Raw genomic sequence first — 17,335 nt, 5'->3', positions numbered from 1 at the left:
TCCAGGACTGGCCTCTCTCAATAAACTTTGGTTCCATTAAATATTTTTTGTATGACTTCACTCTTCAATTTCACAAGACAAAGAAGTAGGACTCCAACACCCCACATTTCGGTTTCACCATTACAATGTCATTATTTTCCCTAGATTGTGATTCAAATGCTCCTTGAAAACAAAGGTGACCTTGGGAAATTCTGGGGAAATTGTTTAGTTCTGTAAATTCAAGTAAAGCAAAGACCAAGTTTGCATTTCAGCAGTGAATAAACCGAAAACCACTCTGCAAGTTTCAATTATTTTTTATAGTTCCTCTGCTTTTCTATAGAATACCCAGAAGCTACTCTGAGGTCTCTTTTGCAAGTCCACTGAGGAACAACAATACCTTCTTTTGAAAATTGTTTCAGTTTCTACACTAAACAAAAAGGAGTATGGAAGCTATTATGTTGGCATTTTAAGCAAAAAATTCTTCCAACCATGCACTTTACACATACCACTAATTGAAGTGAAAACAGTGTATCTTTTCTTTTTCTTGCATTATCTGGAAAACTACTTTGAATATGGACTCTGCAGGTATACTAACAACCTTCATCTAGAGAAGAATTCTTGATTTATTCACATCTGTAATGGTAATGAGTAGTCAGTCTATGAGGAAATGAGTCTATCAGTTATTTCAAGGGGACTGAAAGCTTTCTTTACATCTAGCTGTTCATCTCTGTGACATTCCTGGAGGGCATCTTTTTGATAGTTATTATTTGAAGTAGCAGGAAGCAGGCAACTTCAAGGGAAGCAGCTTCTTCAGCCAGAACTAATAGTCTTGGGGAGATGTTTCTTATTCAAATATACCAAAGGGTGTTGATTGTGACCACAGAAATTTGGAGGATATTATGGAAGCATGAATATTAGGGGGGAAAGAATAAAATAATACAATCTGGGAAAAAGTTAATATAAATAACTCATGCTATTTCCAATAGGAGAGTTTTGCCAAAAATAAAGTATTTGTGAAAGATGTGACTAGTTCTTTCCTTGAATGGACAATGTATTCACCTTTGAAAATGCAAAACAGTAATCCCACAAAATAGAGGTAAAGAGGGATAAATTGGGTAAGAAAGTAAATACACCACCCTGCTTCAACCTACACTGTCCAATTTTTATTTACTTTCCTATTGGTATTCTATGTAATCTTTGATTTGACAGAAATATTTGCTATTAAAATAAGCAAAACAGACTGTCAAACTACAGCAGGAAGGCTGGGAAGGGTTGGCGGGGAGCGGGGTGAGGTAAGGGATCAACCGAATGACTTGCATGCGTGCATAAAGGGTGTCCCAAAATTCACACAAGAAGTAATTTTGATAGAAAACATAGGTTTATATTTAAAAATTGTAAATTTTTTATTGATTCATAAAATATATAGTATAGGGTTATGTATGGAATAGGATATCGGGTAAATGGCCTCCACGGCTTTGCTGGCACATACGGACTCTTTTGTTAAAATTTTCCGTGACCGTTTTGCATAAATGTGGCTGAATTTCGATGAGGCTCATTTTCATCTTGATGGCTTGGTTAATCAACAAAATTGTCACATTTGGGGTTCAGAAAATCAATGAGTGATTGTTTAGACACAAATACATCCACAATGTGTCACTGTTTGGTGCGGATTTTGGGCTGGAGGCATCATTGGACCATTCTTTGAAAATGTGGCTGCTCAGGCAATAACAAAAGAGTGCATATGTGCCAGCAAAACTGTGGAGGCCATTTACCTGATATGCTATTCCAAACATAACCTTATACTTTATGAATCAATAAAAAAATTACAATTTTTAATTATAAACTTGTGTTTTCTATCAAAATTACTTCTTGCGTGAATTTTGGGACAACCTTTTATAAGCATAACCATTGGATGCAAGATATTGGGTGTAGGAGAAGCCAGGGGAAGGTCAAGGGGGGGAAAAAGCAGACATATGTAATACTATTTGTAATACTTTAAGCAATAAAACAGAATTTAAAAAAATAAACAAAATAAGCAAAACAATAAAAAATAATAATGAAAATTATGAAACACACTATGGGAAAGGATCCAATTAGAGTTGTCAAATCTAACCCTTAAATATCTACTAACACCAAATAAAGAGAAGTTAGCCGCACCTACCACCAATAAGCACACTGCTAGCATAGACACCTCACCTTAAACCTTGCCTAACATAGCCTTCAGCCCTTTTCTGAACACTCCATTTACACTCTACTATACATTCCTCCTTTCTTCTCTCTTCCTTGACAGTTGCCAGGAAATACGGTATTAATTCCACTGCCAGGATTCTGACCCCCTAGACCAGGGGTGGGCAAGCTTTTTGTGAGTGCGTGCTAAAACCAGCAAAATCTCTGACTCAAAATTCTTCTGCGTGCCAACCCTAATTTTTTGAGAACATGTTATGCCTACTTGATATCTCTTAAAGTGTACGTATGTGAAGAACCTTGAAGAAATAATAAAATTCATTCAAGTGACAAAAACACAGTATATGATGATGAAAAATACATTTATTTTTAATGTGTGCATGTAAACTGATAGTCCGACAGAAAACTTTATGACTCCGTTTGATATTACCAGTGGGACTTTTGCTGCTGCATCACTGATGACAGAGATTTTACATCAGGTTTATATTTTGTGACCTTCAGAGATATGCACGAGCTACTACTTTCATCCGTCAGGCTACTCCTATTATGAGACTTAACAAAATTCATTACTGAGAGCGAAGATTCACAAGCGTATGTGGATGAAAACATGGAGAGTAAAGCTGTTGCAAAGTTTTTTAAACAGAAAAAATTTTCTGGAATGGCATTCCAAGTCCTCAATAGTTCGTTTTCGACACTTCTCTCTGGAACTTCTGTTTCTAATCGCTTTTTTTTCAATGTTTTCCAAGTCAACTCTAAGGTCAATAAATTTCTGCTTCCAAATTGAGCTACTCTGAAATTCAATCAACTTCATTTCAAAGTCATCCATGTCTATCCATGAAGACATTTGTAAGTTTAGTTCTTCCAGTTTCATGCTGTCTGGAAACCTCATGAATTTTGCTGTCTCTTCCAGTTCTCTGAATTTCACAAATCTTGAGAAGAACTGCTCAATAGTTGACTCTATGATGTTTAAAAACAGCTTTTGAATGCTTTGACAGTCTGTTCTGTTATCTTTTGGGAGGTCTTTGATGTGCCTCTTGAGGTTTGGGAAATATCTAAATCTCTCACCATCCACATTCCTCTTAAAGACTTCCAGTTTCTTTTTAAAAGCCTTTATGTAACCAAACATAACATCAAGTGTCTTGCCAGTTCCTTGTAATTTAATATTTAAGTCATTCATGTCTATGGTCTTTAAGAGAACTTGTTATGTAAAATTATTTATCTAAGATGCACCTACACTGAATTTATCTGAAAAATAAAAAAGTTGATATCAAGAAAAAAATTGTAAATGGAAGATTATAATAGAGGGTTTCGTGTGCCAGCAAAAGTTACTGGCATGCCATGTTTGGCACGCATGCCAGGGTTTGCCCACCCCTGCCCTAGACACGCTTCCATTTTCCATACTCACTATGTGAGGCAAGTTTGAATAATTATCCTTTTCCTCCATCTAGCTCTTTGGGATTTTGCACTTTAGTTTCATTTGGTTTGTGCAGATTCAAAATATTGACTAGGTCAAGAACACAAATAAATGAGGCTCAGAGCTGAAGGCAAAACTACTAATGATCCTATTTGCTATATTTTCAGCACTTATTAAAGTAGCTGGAGAAAAGCTACTGCCTTTGGGTACCTATAGAATTGGTAAATGCAAAATATTAATAGAAGTCTGCAGTTGAAATAGAAGCTAATTCTATTACAAATCTTACATCCAGAATAAAATTGTTTTGTGAGAAGTCACACATCTGTGAACCATTTGTATGATTGCATCTGGGTGTACATCTGTTTTACTTCACTCACAGGACCTGGTTTTCTAATGACCTAGCAACTCTAAAATTTAAATACCTATAAACTCACTAAAAGGCTACAAAAGGAATCCACTTTAAGCAATCATCTACTCAAGTCCCATCTCATACAGATCCACAATGTAGCCATCAAAAGGATAGGAAATAACATCGTAAGAGCTGAAAATTGAAATTGCTCCTTGAATTTCAGCTATAATGATCTTATTTCTCTACAATCCCTTACTCCATAATTTAACTTTGCTTATTTTTCCTGGAAGATGTAGCAACAAGCATTTCTTATATATTCTTTCTCAGTTGCTTTTCTTCTGCAGAGTCCTCACATCCATAATTATACACTTGCAAATATCTAGTAAATAATCATTCAGCCTCCTCTTTCACAGGCTAAATTGTGTTTAGAGCAAGGGTGGGGCACATTTTTTTGCCAAGGGCCATTTGGATATTTATAACATCATTAACTTAATATACACTTATGTTGCTATGAAAAAAGCTCCTAGATTTATTGAATTTTGAGTCCCACCTGCATGCAGTTGCCTTGATAGGGACAGAGCAAATGATTTTTGTGTGCCTTATATGGCCTGAGGGCCAGACATTCCCCACCCCTGCTTTAGAAAACAATCATTTTTATTGAATTATATGATTGGTTGGTTGACAGACCGAGTTGCTCCTACCCATTTTCTAAGAGTTTTTGACACACCCATCTTCTCTACCTTATTTGCATCTTCTATCTGACCTCTGCCCTGCTGTCAAGTCTGTTACAATGCAAAAGTCAAAATTGAGTACATTTTATGACCATTGCAAAAGTACAATTTAATTAACTCTGACCTCTGCATTTCAATTTTCCTAAGTTCCATGGGCATTTTTAGTAAAGTGCAAGTCACAGTCAGCATGCTGAACTCCACAATTCTGCTGTACTTTTGGCTTATTGATCTTCCACCACTCTCATCAATGTAGTTTGATGTACATTCCTAAATATACTCACTTAGCCATGTGTCTAATCAACTTAATTTTTGTTTGGTATTATATTTTGAATGCTGGTATTCAACTTCGAGAATTGTATTTTAACTAAATAAAACATGGTGCAATTTTATGACCTTAATGTGTAAATAACACGTAAGAGATCATACTTGCTCTGCAATCTTCATTGTTGGATATTGCAGGTAATATAAAATGGTAATACTGGACAAAATAAGATAAATTATCTATACATTGTATTTAAATCTATGATAACTTTTTAAATTATTAAAATTCGATAGCAACCCAGTTTGGGAGTCATCAAGTTGGATTTTTCTAAATGCTTCAAGAGAAATTCACATAGTTTATGGCCAAAGGTGAGCCACAGATCATGTAGTGTGGTCATACAAAAGAGAAGGGCTTAGATAAAAAACAATGAAGTTTGCTGAGCAGATAGTGATGAACTATGCCCTGAGGCCAAAGTCAAGCATCTGGTCAAGGACCATGGGGAAGGCACTGAGCCCACCTGACTCTGAGAGTTCGATGGGAGAGGCCTTTCAGAATCCTGCAGCTTTGCTGGATTGGCATCGCCATACACAATCTGCTTAGCTTAACTTTCTAAAGCTTTTTTTTTAAAAAAATAAATAAACAATGTCTGTAACTTTGTGCTGAGTTCTTTTTAAACAAACACGTGTGATTCTTCTCTCCAAAAAAAAATTCCTAATTAACAAATAAAATAAAATCATCCAGGATCTTGATGTGTACCTTGGATAAAGGTGTATTACTATACATAGAAGAAACATACAGGACACAAACAAAAAATATTAGCATCTCTTGAAAAAAATATGGCTCAGTGAAGTACATTGCTGTAATGCTAATTTGCATATCTACTAGGTGTCACTCCTTCTGGGAAAGAGTCACAGAAGCAAAACCCAACCCTTCCACTGGCATTAGCACAGGTACTTATTTCTGTAGTTCTTTGGTTTGGAATCCCCTGATCTTAGTTACTCATTGGGTTATAGTCAGATTTATTTTTTAAATATATTTGTATTGATTTCAGAGAGGAAGGGAGAGGGGGAGAGAGAGAGAAACATCAATGATGAGAGAGAATCATTATCGGCTGCCCCCTGAATGCCCCCTACTGGGGATTGAACCTGCAACCCAGGCATGTGCCCTGACTTGGAATCAAACCATTCATAGGTCGAAGCTCAACCACTGAGCCACGCTGGCCAGGCTAACTATTCAGATTTCTTATCACGGATAATTATTCAATTGCTGATAATCCCCCTGTCTTAAAGGGGGGTATTTTTTCATTTCCTAGGTGAGGAGCTCCAGGAGCAGTTATAAGGATAAAGGCTGCATCTTATATACATTTTGTACCCCTAGAACCTTGTGCTATAAATAGAAAGCAGTTGCACTTTCACACGGGAATAATTTTGAACATAGTCATTTATATAATCTTCCTAGTTCTTATATTATTTTTGTCATATAGACATAACTCAGCATAGATTGATATCTTCCCAATACTTCCCTAAGCAAGTGAGAAATATATTAATAACTAAAATGGATTTGGAAAATTAAGCTGTGCCCAAGGACACAGTATCATCCTAAGTCGGAGATGACACAGTGGAGTCCTACGATAGCCTGCTACCTGAAATAGCAGCGGGGAGGAATAGGCAATGCCTCATGTATGCACACAGTTCCCAGACAGGTTGAAACATTGTACTGTCACGGGGACAGGAACCTAGTCCCAATTAGAGTCACTTTACTCTTATTTATCCTCCCTCTTTTTTTTCCTACTACAACACATAGTTCCTCTTTTTAAAGAGAGCTGGCAAAGGCAGAGTGCCCATCCCTTTCTGGGAGCTTACTCCTACGTAAATGAGAGCATTTGTTTTATTCAGACAGGGACAAACCATGTCCTTCAGTAAACATCAGAAACAGCAAAGCCGAAGACTCTAAATCACTGGGTGCCACACCAGGCACTGAAAAAGAGGGGGGAAATGTAGAAGCTGAATCATTTAAAATTAGACAGCACCAAAGCACTTGAGAATATGCTGTAGGGAACAATTTTGCTTTGCATTAGGTAGCAGGATAGATACTTGTGTATCCTAAATTTATGATTTTTCTGCCATGGTAATGACATTCTGAAAATGGGGTACTGCTTTCTTGGGAGTAGGAGCCCTGCTACATCTGCTGACCTACGGAAAATTTCCCAAACATAAAAAGCCTGAGGGGAATTCACTTCCAGGTGGCAGCACGTATTTCTAGTTAGCACTCCTCTCAAACGCCTGTCACTGCAGGTGAACAGCCACAGCCACTGACAGGGATCGATCAGGAGGGCAGCTCCAGCGCAGACAGTTGAAGTTGCCAGCGTTCTTTGAGAATTCCTCCTGACTTTTGAATATTCAATTGTAATTCACAGACACTGGCAACTTGAGAGAATGGCTATGGTATGTTTTTAGTGTTGCATTAGTAAGTTGTAAATTTAGGTTCCCCTTGTCCCAATGACATTGCTTACTATGGCCTTTTACAATCAATAAGGATTTATGTTTAGTTGCTTGATTTCTAGCACTTGGCTGAGATATGAAAGTACTTTCTCTCAAGATATTAGTAATCAAGTCATTGTTTCTTAATCACCTTTTAAATATTTCTTTTTATTGAGGTAAATTTACATAAAATATAAGTAACCACTTTGAAGTAATACCTTTGTGTGATATTTAGTGTATTCACAATGTTATGTAACAACCAGCTCTCTCCAGTTTTAAAACTATTAAATTTTCCCTAAAAATATTCAGTATCCATTAAGCAATCATTTCTCAATCCCCTGGTTGTTGGAACTCCTAATTTAGGTTCCATCTCTGTGGATTTGCTTGTTTTAAATATGTTATATTTGTGTTTATTGAAACCATACAATATGAAACCTTCTGTTTTTGGCTGTTTTCACTTAATCTCAATTATAAGGTTCATTCAAGTTATGAACTTATATATCTGTGTTATCAAAGGAGAGCATGCCTTGTCTCTCTTGGTTTCTCCTCGGAGTGGAGTTATTGCAATATCCTGAGAAAAGAAATTTTCTGGCACTTGCATGGGCAGATGCGATATGTTAGCAAGTTTTATTTCCAAGGGGTTCTATCTCTGGGTCCCCACAGTCCCATTTCCCTTAGTCCAGTCATAGAAGAAGTATAAGCTGAGACTCCAGCAGAGCTAAAATCAGAGCCAGTTTTCAGAATTTCTTTCCATGTTGGAACCAAGTCCAGTCCAGCATCAGGCTAATGTAGCTTGTTTTTCCCCACTGCAGTGGATTAGTCCATTGCATCCAGGGCCCTCATGGCTGTGAGCCATAGGATGAATGAAAAGAAGCCAAGCACAAGCCAGGAGGCAAGAAAGTAAGTAATAAGAGTCCTAGGAGACACAAGATATCAAACTTCTTTGTTTAGGGGATTATATATTCCCAAACATTTGCACTCTTGCAGTGGCCATGCCCATTCTATGCTCCCAGGTATGATTGACAGCAAAGTATCTTTCCTTTGTTACCTCAGCTTTATTGGGCATGCCACTGTCTTCCCTCTGTGGTTTTCTGGGGAGTGTGACATTGCAGCTTCCTGGTGAAGCTGCCCAAATGACATGCCTATAATGTCTGGCTTTCCCCCTTTGCTCTTTTACTGTTATTGATAACTAGCTAATTACAATGATATCATCAGTACTTTGTTTCTTTTTACCACTTTATCTGTTTATTAGTGGCAAAACAGCACTAGTTGTTAGACTCGTGGAGTCAGTCTGGACCACAGTTGAGCAACCTTGGTACTTGAGTTCTGGTTAAGAAACAATTGAAAGCCAAGACTCAAATTATGAGAGAAAGTTTATTAAGAACGTCACAAAGATAGAAATGAGCGGTAGAAGAAATGTCTCAGGAAACAAGTTACAGAGGCCAAAGAAAGGCCCTTGGAGCTTAGGAAGAATAGAGAGGCAAGGAATATGGACCTGGGAGAAGGGAATTAGGAAAGGTGGTGACTGCATAGCTGTACCATATGTAAGCATTTATTTAGTTCTCACCTTAAATTAGTGCATTTAGCATACTTTACTCTGGGAATGTTGAACCAAAAGAGTAATTCAGCATGTTTGGATTGCTTAAAATGTGCATATTTGAAAATGAAAAAAAAGAGTTCTATTTTCAGGATTGACTCTTGGCTCTCTCTTGGAAGGTAACTCCTGAGCTGGATATGAGATATTCTTGTACACCTGAAGCCGTGGGCCTAGCAGTATTTATGATGAATGCCTGTTTTTATATGCCTGAGATTTGGGGCCAACCTATACCAGTTTAATCAAATAAGTTTACTTAACAATGTGATTTATGGTGGATGTCTGTTTTGCTCTGGGGTTGAGGATTGGGATAGGTAGAGTTTGAGAGTTGAGGTCAGCCATACAGATGTTGCATGATTATGTTACTAATCCCCTTGGGCAACAAGGCTTAGATGAACTTCCCTGGTTGGCAAGACTTTGCATGTTTTATTAAATATCATTGTTAGGATAACTAAGTGCATCCCCAAGTGACTCCACTGGAGAAGACATGGAAGCTTGCACCTGTTTTCTCCAGGTGCAAGCTTCCATGTCTTCTATTTGACCATGTTTTTTATTTTCCTTTTTGGTGCTTTTGCTCTGCATCCTTTAGCAATAATAAACTATAACAGTGAGTATAATGGCTTCTTCTGAGTTTTGTATGTCCTCTTAAGAAATTATCAAGGCTGAGGTTAGTCATTTCAATAACAAGGAAAACACAAAAAACCTGTCCAGTGGGGCTCAGTTGGTTGGAGCGTTGTCCATGCACTAAAAATCAACAGTTTGATTCCCAGTAAGGGCACATACCTAGGCTGTGGGTCTGATCCCTGGTCAAGACATGTGTGGTAGGCAACCAATCAATGTTACTCTCTTACATTGATATTTCTCTCTCTCTCCCTCTCCCTTCCTTACTCTCTAAAAATCAATTAAAAATCCTATACAATAAAAGCTTAATATGCTAAGTGTCTGGTCGTCCATTCAACCAATCAAAGCATAATATGTTAATTATATGCTAAAGCTGCTCAATCACTTACTATGATGTGCACTGACCACCAAGGGGCAGAAGCTCCAACTGATAGGTTAGCTGGCTGCTGGGGTCCGGCCAATTGGGACTAAGCAAGATGGGCTGGATATGCCCTGGAGTCCTCCCATGGCCTCTCCCCAGCTGATCAACCCCCCGTGTCCCTCCCCGGTCCTGATCATGCACCGGTGGGTCCCTCAGCCTGGCTTGTGCCCTCTTGCAATCCGAACTAAAGGATTTCCCCCGGCCCCGAGTACGTACAATTCATGTACCAGGCCTCTAGTATATTTATAAAAGGTAAAAAAAATAAATAAAAAAAAATTGAGAAACCAAAGAAGTATATTGCTCTAGAAGAAAAATTTAGAGAATTAAGAAGGAAAGCTATTTACTCATTTGTTTTTCAAATGTTTGTTTCTATAAAGCATTGTTAAAGTTAAGCAGAACTAGAGCACTATGGAATCTATCCTTCTGATAGATGTTGACAAAAGGTAAATGATAGGGAATGATGTGAATCATGTACCTAAGTGATTTAGAAAGAAATACATGACTTCTAAAGGACAAAAGATAATAGCAGTAATGATTGAAGATTTAGAGTTTATTTGAATACCAGACTTTATTTATAGAAAGCCTGCATTGCGCTTCCTAGTAACAGAATGAGAATCTCATTAATTTAAAAAAGGGCCAGTTTAAAAATATAATAATATGTTTTTATCAACTCATTTTAATTCTATATTTAATTAACGAAAACCATGCATGCATCAAGAATTCATTAAGCACCACCCATGTTGTTATTTTGTCATGCAATATGTGTACTTGACTATTGTGCACTCAACTAAAGCATGCAATGGGAAATAAAATATAGCATTTGGCTTCAAACTTCACTATATATTTGTGCAAATAGACATGCAAACACTTAGGTCTATAACTGAACTATGAGGAACTTTAGTGACCAAAAGAAAAAGAAAGCAGAAAGGAAGTCACTGGAAAAATAGGTGATGACACATATGAATCTGTTCTATTTTTTTATTGTTAACTAGAGGCCCAGTGCACAAAAATTTGTGCACTCGGGGGAGGAAGGGGGGTCCCTCAGCCCAGCCTGTGCCCTCTCGCAGTCTGGGACCGCTTGGGAGATAACGACCTGCTGGCTTAGGCCTGTTCCCAGGTGGCAGAGGGCAGACCCAATCCCTAGGTGCAGCCCCTGGTGGGGCTCAGAGCAGGGCCAATTGGGGAGTTGGGTACCGCCCCCTGTCATGCACAGAGCAGGGCGGATTGGGAGGTTGTGATGCCACCCTCAGTCAAGCTCAGGGTAGGGCCGATTGGGGGGTTGGGGCACCGCCCCCTGTCACACTCAAGGCAGAGTCAATGGGGAGGTTGTGGCGCCACCCCCTGTCAAGCACAGAGCAGGGCCAATCTGGGGGTTGGGGCACTTCCCCCTGTCAGGCACAGAGCAGGGCCCATCAGGGGGTTGGGGAGCTCCCCCCGTCACTCACAGAGTAGGGCCGATAGGGGAGTTGGGGCACAGCCCCCTGTCACCCACAGAGCAGGACCGATCAGGGGGTTGGGGCACCTTCACCTGTCACGATCAGAGCAGGGCCGATAGGGAGGTTGTGGCCCTGCCCCCTGTCACACACAAAGCTGCAGGGCAATCAGGGGGTTTGGGCGCTGCCCCCTGTCACGCTGATCCTGGTTCCAGGAGGCCTCTCGGCTCTGCTGATCCTGGTGCTGGGAGGCATATTACCCTTTTACTATATAGGATAGAGGCCTGGTGCATGGGTGGGGGCTAGCTGGTTTGCCCTGAAGGGTGTCCTGGATCAGGGTGGGGGTCCCCACTGGGGTGCCTGGCCAGCCTGGGTGAAGGGATGATGGCTGTTTGCAGCTGGTCACACACCCTTCAGGGTGGGAGTCCCCACTGGGGTGCCTAGCCAGTCTGGGTGAGGGGCTGAGGGCTGTTTTCAGGCTGGGACTGAAGCTCCCAACTGCTCCTTTTTTTCTTTTATTTTTATTTTTATTCTGGGCCAGCTTTAGCTCTGAGGCTCCAGCTCTTAGGCCTTTGCTCCTGAAAGCAGGTATCTGGTTTGTTTCAATTGTCGAAACTCTGTATCAACTCCAGCTCTGAGATCCCAGCAGGCTGAAAGCTGGTTTCTGGGGTTTTGTTTAGCATCTATGTTTGTTACAATGTTTGAAACTGCAGGCTCAGAGGCCTGCAGTGCAGGCGGGGAACGTTGGAGTCCTCTGTCACTGAAGCAAGCAAGCCTCATGTTAGTTTCAAGCTGCCTGGTTGTCGGCCGCCATCTTGGCTGACAGTTAATTTGCATATTGCCCTGATTAGCCAATGGGAACGGTAGCGGTTGTACGCCAATTACCATGTTTCTCTTTTATTAGTGTAGATGTATGGGTGATCCACTTCAAGACCTGGGAATAAAATGCATTTTTTCTGGCATAACTGTATAGTGCTTATGGTTATAGCAATTCAGGTAATAAAAGAAGAGGATAGAATTGACATAAAGAACTTATATTCAAATTTTCATATTGGTATGGTAGATAAAAAATTTCAATAGTGTTCTCTCCTCATTCAGGGATGAGTTATAAGAAACAAAAATATTATTACACAAAGCAATTTCAGATGCTAATGTGCTCATTTACAAAGCTGAATGTGGGTATATGAATATGCATATATGGTTTCTATGAAGTCAGAGTAAACAAAACTTTTATTTAAAAACAAAAAAACAAAACAAAACAAACACTGTTTAATATTAACACATTATTTATCACACTCCAGAATTGTACTAGGTATAGGGGCCATAAAATTAAACCAAATAGATATGGTTCTTACATTCACAAACTTACACACAATGGTGGAGAAAGGAAACTTAAAAACAACTATAATATATGATGTTTTATTGCATTAAAATTGCCCTAACTTACATTGACTGTGGAAATTTACAATTTTTATTAAAATATTAGTGACCCAGTGCACAGAATTCGTTCACATTAAAAGAGAATTAATTAGAGGAAATATTTTAATATTTGTATTTGCCCTTTCTCTATAATAGAAGTGTCAGAGATGAAAGAAAATTAGTACAATGTGTATGAACATCTTCCTCCTGTCAGAGTCTGGAGTGCACCATGGGAACCAGAGTCAAGTCCCCACCCATCCACATGCACCTGGAATTCGCATGAGACCCAGACCCAGCTCACCCTACCCGCATTGGGCTAGATCCAGACCTGATTGACCCCACCCCATCAGGCCCTAAAGGGTGGGTGGAGGGGTGCAGCCTTAGGTTTCCTGGCCTGGCGCTGGGGCGGGAGGCATGGCCTGAGGTTCTCCATCAAGCCCTGCCAGGCAGGGGGGGAGGCTGCAGCTTCATATCCCCAGGCCAAGACCAGGACAGGGGGCACACCTTGAAGTCTCCATCAAGCTCTTCTGGGTGGAGGGCACAGCCTCAGGTTCCCCGGCCCAGTGCTGTGGCAGGGGGTGCATCCTCAGATCTCCCATCAAGCCCCACATGGCAGGGAGCACAGCTTCAAGTCTACAGGCCCAGGCTGGGGCAGGGGACATGCCTTGAAGTCCCCATCAAGCTCTGCTAGGTGTGGGGAGTGGCCTCAGGTCCCCAGCCCCACACTGAGGTGTGGGGCATTGCCTGAGGTCCCCCTGCCTGGTGCTAGGGTGGGGGATGTGGCCTGAGGTCCTCTGGCCTGGCACTTGGGTGGGGGCCATGGACTGAGGTCCCCTGTCAAGCCCCACCAAGTGGGGGGTGCAGCCTCAGGTTCCCTGCCCCGGCCCAGCACCATGTAGCCTCAGATCCCGCCTGATTGCTCCTTAAGGCTCATTACGGGAACTCAGCCTCCGCTGTGGGTGCAGTCATCTTGTGTTACGGAATCCCTGCCTCTGCTGTGGGTGCACCCATCTTGTTATGGTGTGACAGTCAATTTGCATATCCCCTCTTTATTAGATAGGGCTAGAGGCCCGGTGCACGAATTTGTGCACCAGTGGGGTCCCTCTACCTGACCTGTGGGATCAGGCTGAAACTGGCTCTCCAACATCCCCCAAGGGAAGGTGCAGGCCAGGCTGAGTGACCCCAATGGTGCACGATAGGAGCTGGGGAGGGACGTGGAAGGTTGGTCAGCCACAGAGAGATTGCAGGAGGGCTCCAGGGGTGTGCCCGACCCTTTTCTCTCAGTCCCAGTTGGCCAGACCTCAGTAGCAAGCTAACCTACCAGTTGGAGTGTCTGCCCCCTGATGGTCAGTGCACATCATAGCAAGTGGTTGAGCGGCCTTAGCATAGCATTCGCATATTATGCTTTGATTTGTTGAATGGACAACCGGACGACCAGACACTTATCATATGAGGCTTTTATTATATAGGATGTAGCAGTAAAATAAAGCAATTATCAAAACTAATATAAATAGGACATCAGTCCCTAAGAAATTCTTCAGAAGACTAATCACTAAAAATGGGGCTCATTGTATGGTTATGTTCAATTTTCTTAATCTCTCCCATATTATATATATTTTAAAGCAGGAAGGTCAGTGAGCCTTCCCTCAGGAGTTCTAGCCAAGTTTTATTTGTACATATCATCAGAGAGGCAATCCTGTCATGCAGATGGCCCCCCGGTCTGGGCAGCTTGAGGAAAGTGCCTTTGTGTCCCTAATTAACTAGTGAACAACTGTGCCAGTTGCTTTGATACATTCCAGCCTTCTGTTCTCTCACTTTTGATGAGCTATTTATTCAGTGGCAATACCTGCCTGCTTTACTGGCCCCAGCACATTATTTTAAAGGGCAGAGCTATAGTGAGATTGACAAGGATTTCTCCGTCCCCAGGAAGAAGATCAGAAAGCACTAACCACCGTCAGGTAGTTCACTTTAGATCTCACTGGTGAAAATATAAAGTCAATGACTGTGGTGGCAAATATTTTCTGGCAGTAATTCAATAGATTTAGAACTCACAGTTCAGTAATGAGCTGCCATACCAACTCCTCCTTTGGTTCCGGGAGTGCTCAGATCTGTAGCAGTGTTTAAAGAAGCAAATTTTCCAGGATTTTTACTCAACTCTTGAAAAGATTAGTAATAAATTAGTTGATGACATACAGAGTAAATTAGAACATCAAATGATACCAGAATAATAAATGTTAAAGAGCATGCCAAATTATATTTGACACACAAAAGAAAAATAAATGTTAATGAAGCCCAGAGCACCAAACAATCTTTGTGCATATAATTGTGTGAAGTGTAATGGGAGGGCAAAATATTAATAACTTTTAAAATATTTCCTTGGCTGAAATTATAATGTGTAATGTAGACAGTGCAATGTAGACATTCTCAAGACAATGTGATAAAATAACTACCTTTTTTCACTTATAAGTGCATCAAACTAAAAAACATGACATTTTCAGTGTTCTTTTAACAAACATACAAGTAAAAGCTAAAATAAGGAAGCATTATTTTAAAAGTAAAATAAAAGAGTATGTTCTACTATTCATCTATGCTGGGGAAAAAATTGACTCTCAAGGCCCAAATTAAAGTGTCTTGAGAGTGAACTCATCTTCTGCCAGGGTCCAGGGATTCTGATGCTGGGAATGCCCACATCAAATTATCTCTAAGGATTTTAAGGAATCTTTCATTTATCCCAAACCATCCCAAAATACCCATACTTCAGATCTTCAACATACTGTCTTCAACAAACACCATAAAGATCTTTTGTTATTATAAATTGACTGTTTACTAATTAGAATATATAATGTCTGCTTTTTATTTTGAACCACAGGACTAGATTTGGACACAACCTCAAATAGACAACTCTTCTGTAGTATCTAGTAGAGCTCGTTACCCTGATTGGCTGAAACTCTAAGTTTCTTAAAAAGTGTACAAGTCATGAACTTGAACTTACATAGAGCTGCTAGATTTTCTTTTTAATCTTTTTACTTATGTTAGGCTCCAGTTTCTTCTTCTCAATGCTGTTTCACTCCTCCCAGTTGTGAGTTTCTTTTTGCAGGAGATCAATATATTTACTGTGTGCTTATTAAACAGTGGTGGGCAAAGACAGGTTTACAGTTGTTATGCAAATAAATAATACAATAATCAATACATAATAATACAATAATAAACTCTGTTTCACATACAACTATAAACCTAGTTTTGGCAATCCCTGTATGTTCACAGCTGTGATAAGCACTTTACATTTATTACCTCCTTTACTTCTTAAAAGACTTGATGGATAGAAAATATTCCCATTTTTAAACTAGGAAGATGTTCAGAGGGTTAGACAAATTCTCTAAAATCATGCAGCTGGAAAATTTTAAAAGATAAATTTCAACTTCAGTTTTTTTTTTAAAATTTTGTTTTATTGTTTAAAATATTACAAAGAGTGGTACAGATGTCTCCTCCCCCCCCCCCTTAACCTTCCCCTAGCCTCCCCTACCCCTCAGTGTCTGTGTCCATTGGTTATGCTTATATGCATGCATACAAGTCCTTTGGTTGATCTCTTTTTTCAGTCTCAGTCTGACAAAGTCTTCATTTGGCAGCACTCTCACAAAATTATTTTGAAAAAGAAATTAGTGTATAAGTTTAAGTGCACATTTTTTTCTATTAAATTTATCAGGGTGATATTGGTTAATAAAAAAACATAGGTTTCAAATGTGAAAACCTATGATATATCATCTGTATATTGCATTGTGTGTTTTCAAAAACTTTTTCATCTTTCATTACTTCTTGATCCTAAGTCTTCTGATTCAAGAATCAAAATACACAATGAATTTCTGATAGTTTAATTATTAATAAATATGTATGTACACAAATATTATAAACACATAGAAATATAGACTTACCAGATATTAAATACATTTAAGAACATTTATATTTTATCTAAACAAAAGTCAACTTGCCAACATAAATTAAGATTCATGTTAGAATTTAAAAGTGTAGACCAAAGAAAGCATAATTTTAAGTATAGAAAGTCAATATCAATGTCATTTTCTGTTCAGTAAAGCAAATCATGGGGCCAATACTTCTGGAAATGGTTTGAATGAAGGTGGCTTTTCAAAATCCCGGCACTCTTTATTCATTAAGGACATTTGATTTTTCTTTACCTTCCAGAGTATCATAGGAATTTCCCCCTGATCTTGTTCTGTTAACTGAAATGTAGCCTAATTAAGCCCATTCACCTGAGCATCTGCCCTTGGAAACCAGTTGAAGGGAGAACAGGTGTCACCAAGAGTAACTCAAGCCAATGGGAACTAAAGCCAACAGCTCCTCCTGAAATGGAAATCCCAGCCAGTCTACAGAGTTGCCGTAAGTGGATGCTAGTGGACAGAACATTAGAAATCCTCCTTTCCATCACACAGGAA

This window comes from Myotis nattereri, assembly GCF_964212035.1.
Source record: "Myotis nattereri genome assembly, chromosome: 2".
Taxonomy (NCBI): domain Eukaryota; kingdom Metazoa; phylum Chordata; class Mammalia; order Chiroptera; family Vespertilionidae; genus Myotis; species Myotis nattereri.
Note: the sequence above shows the minus strand (reverse complement) of the source record.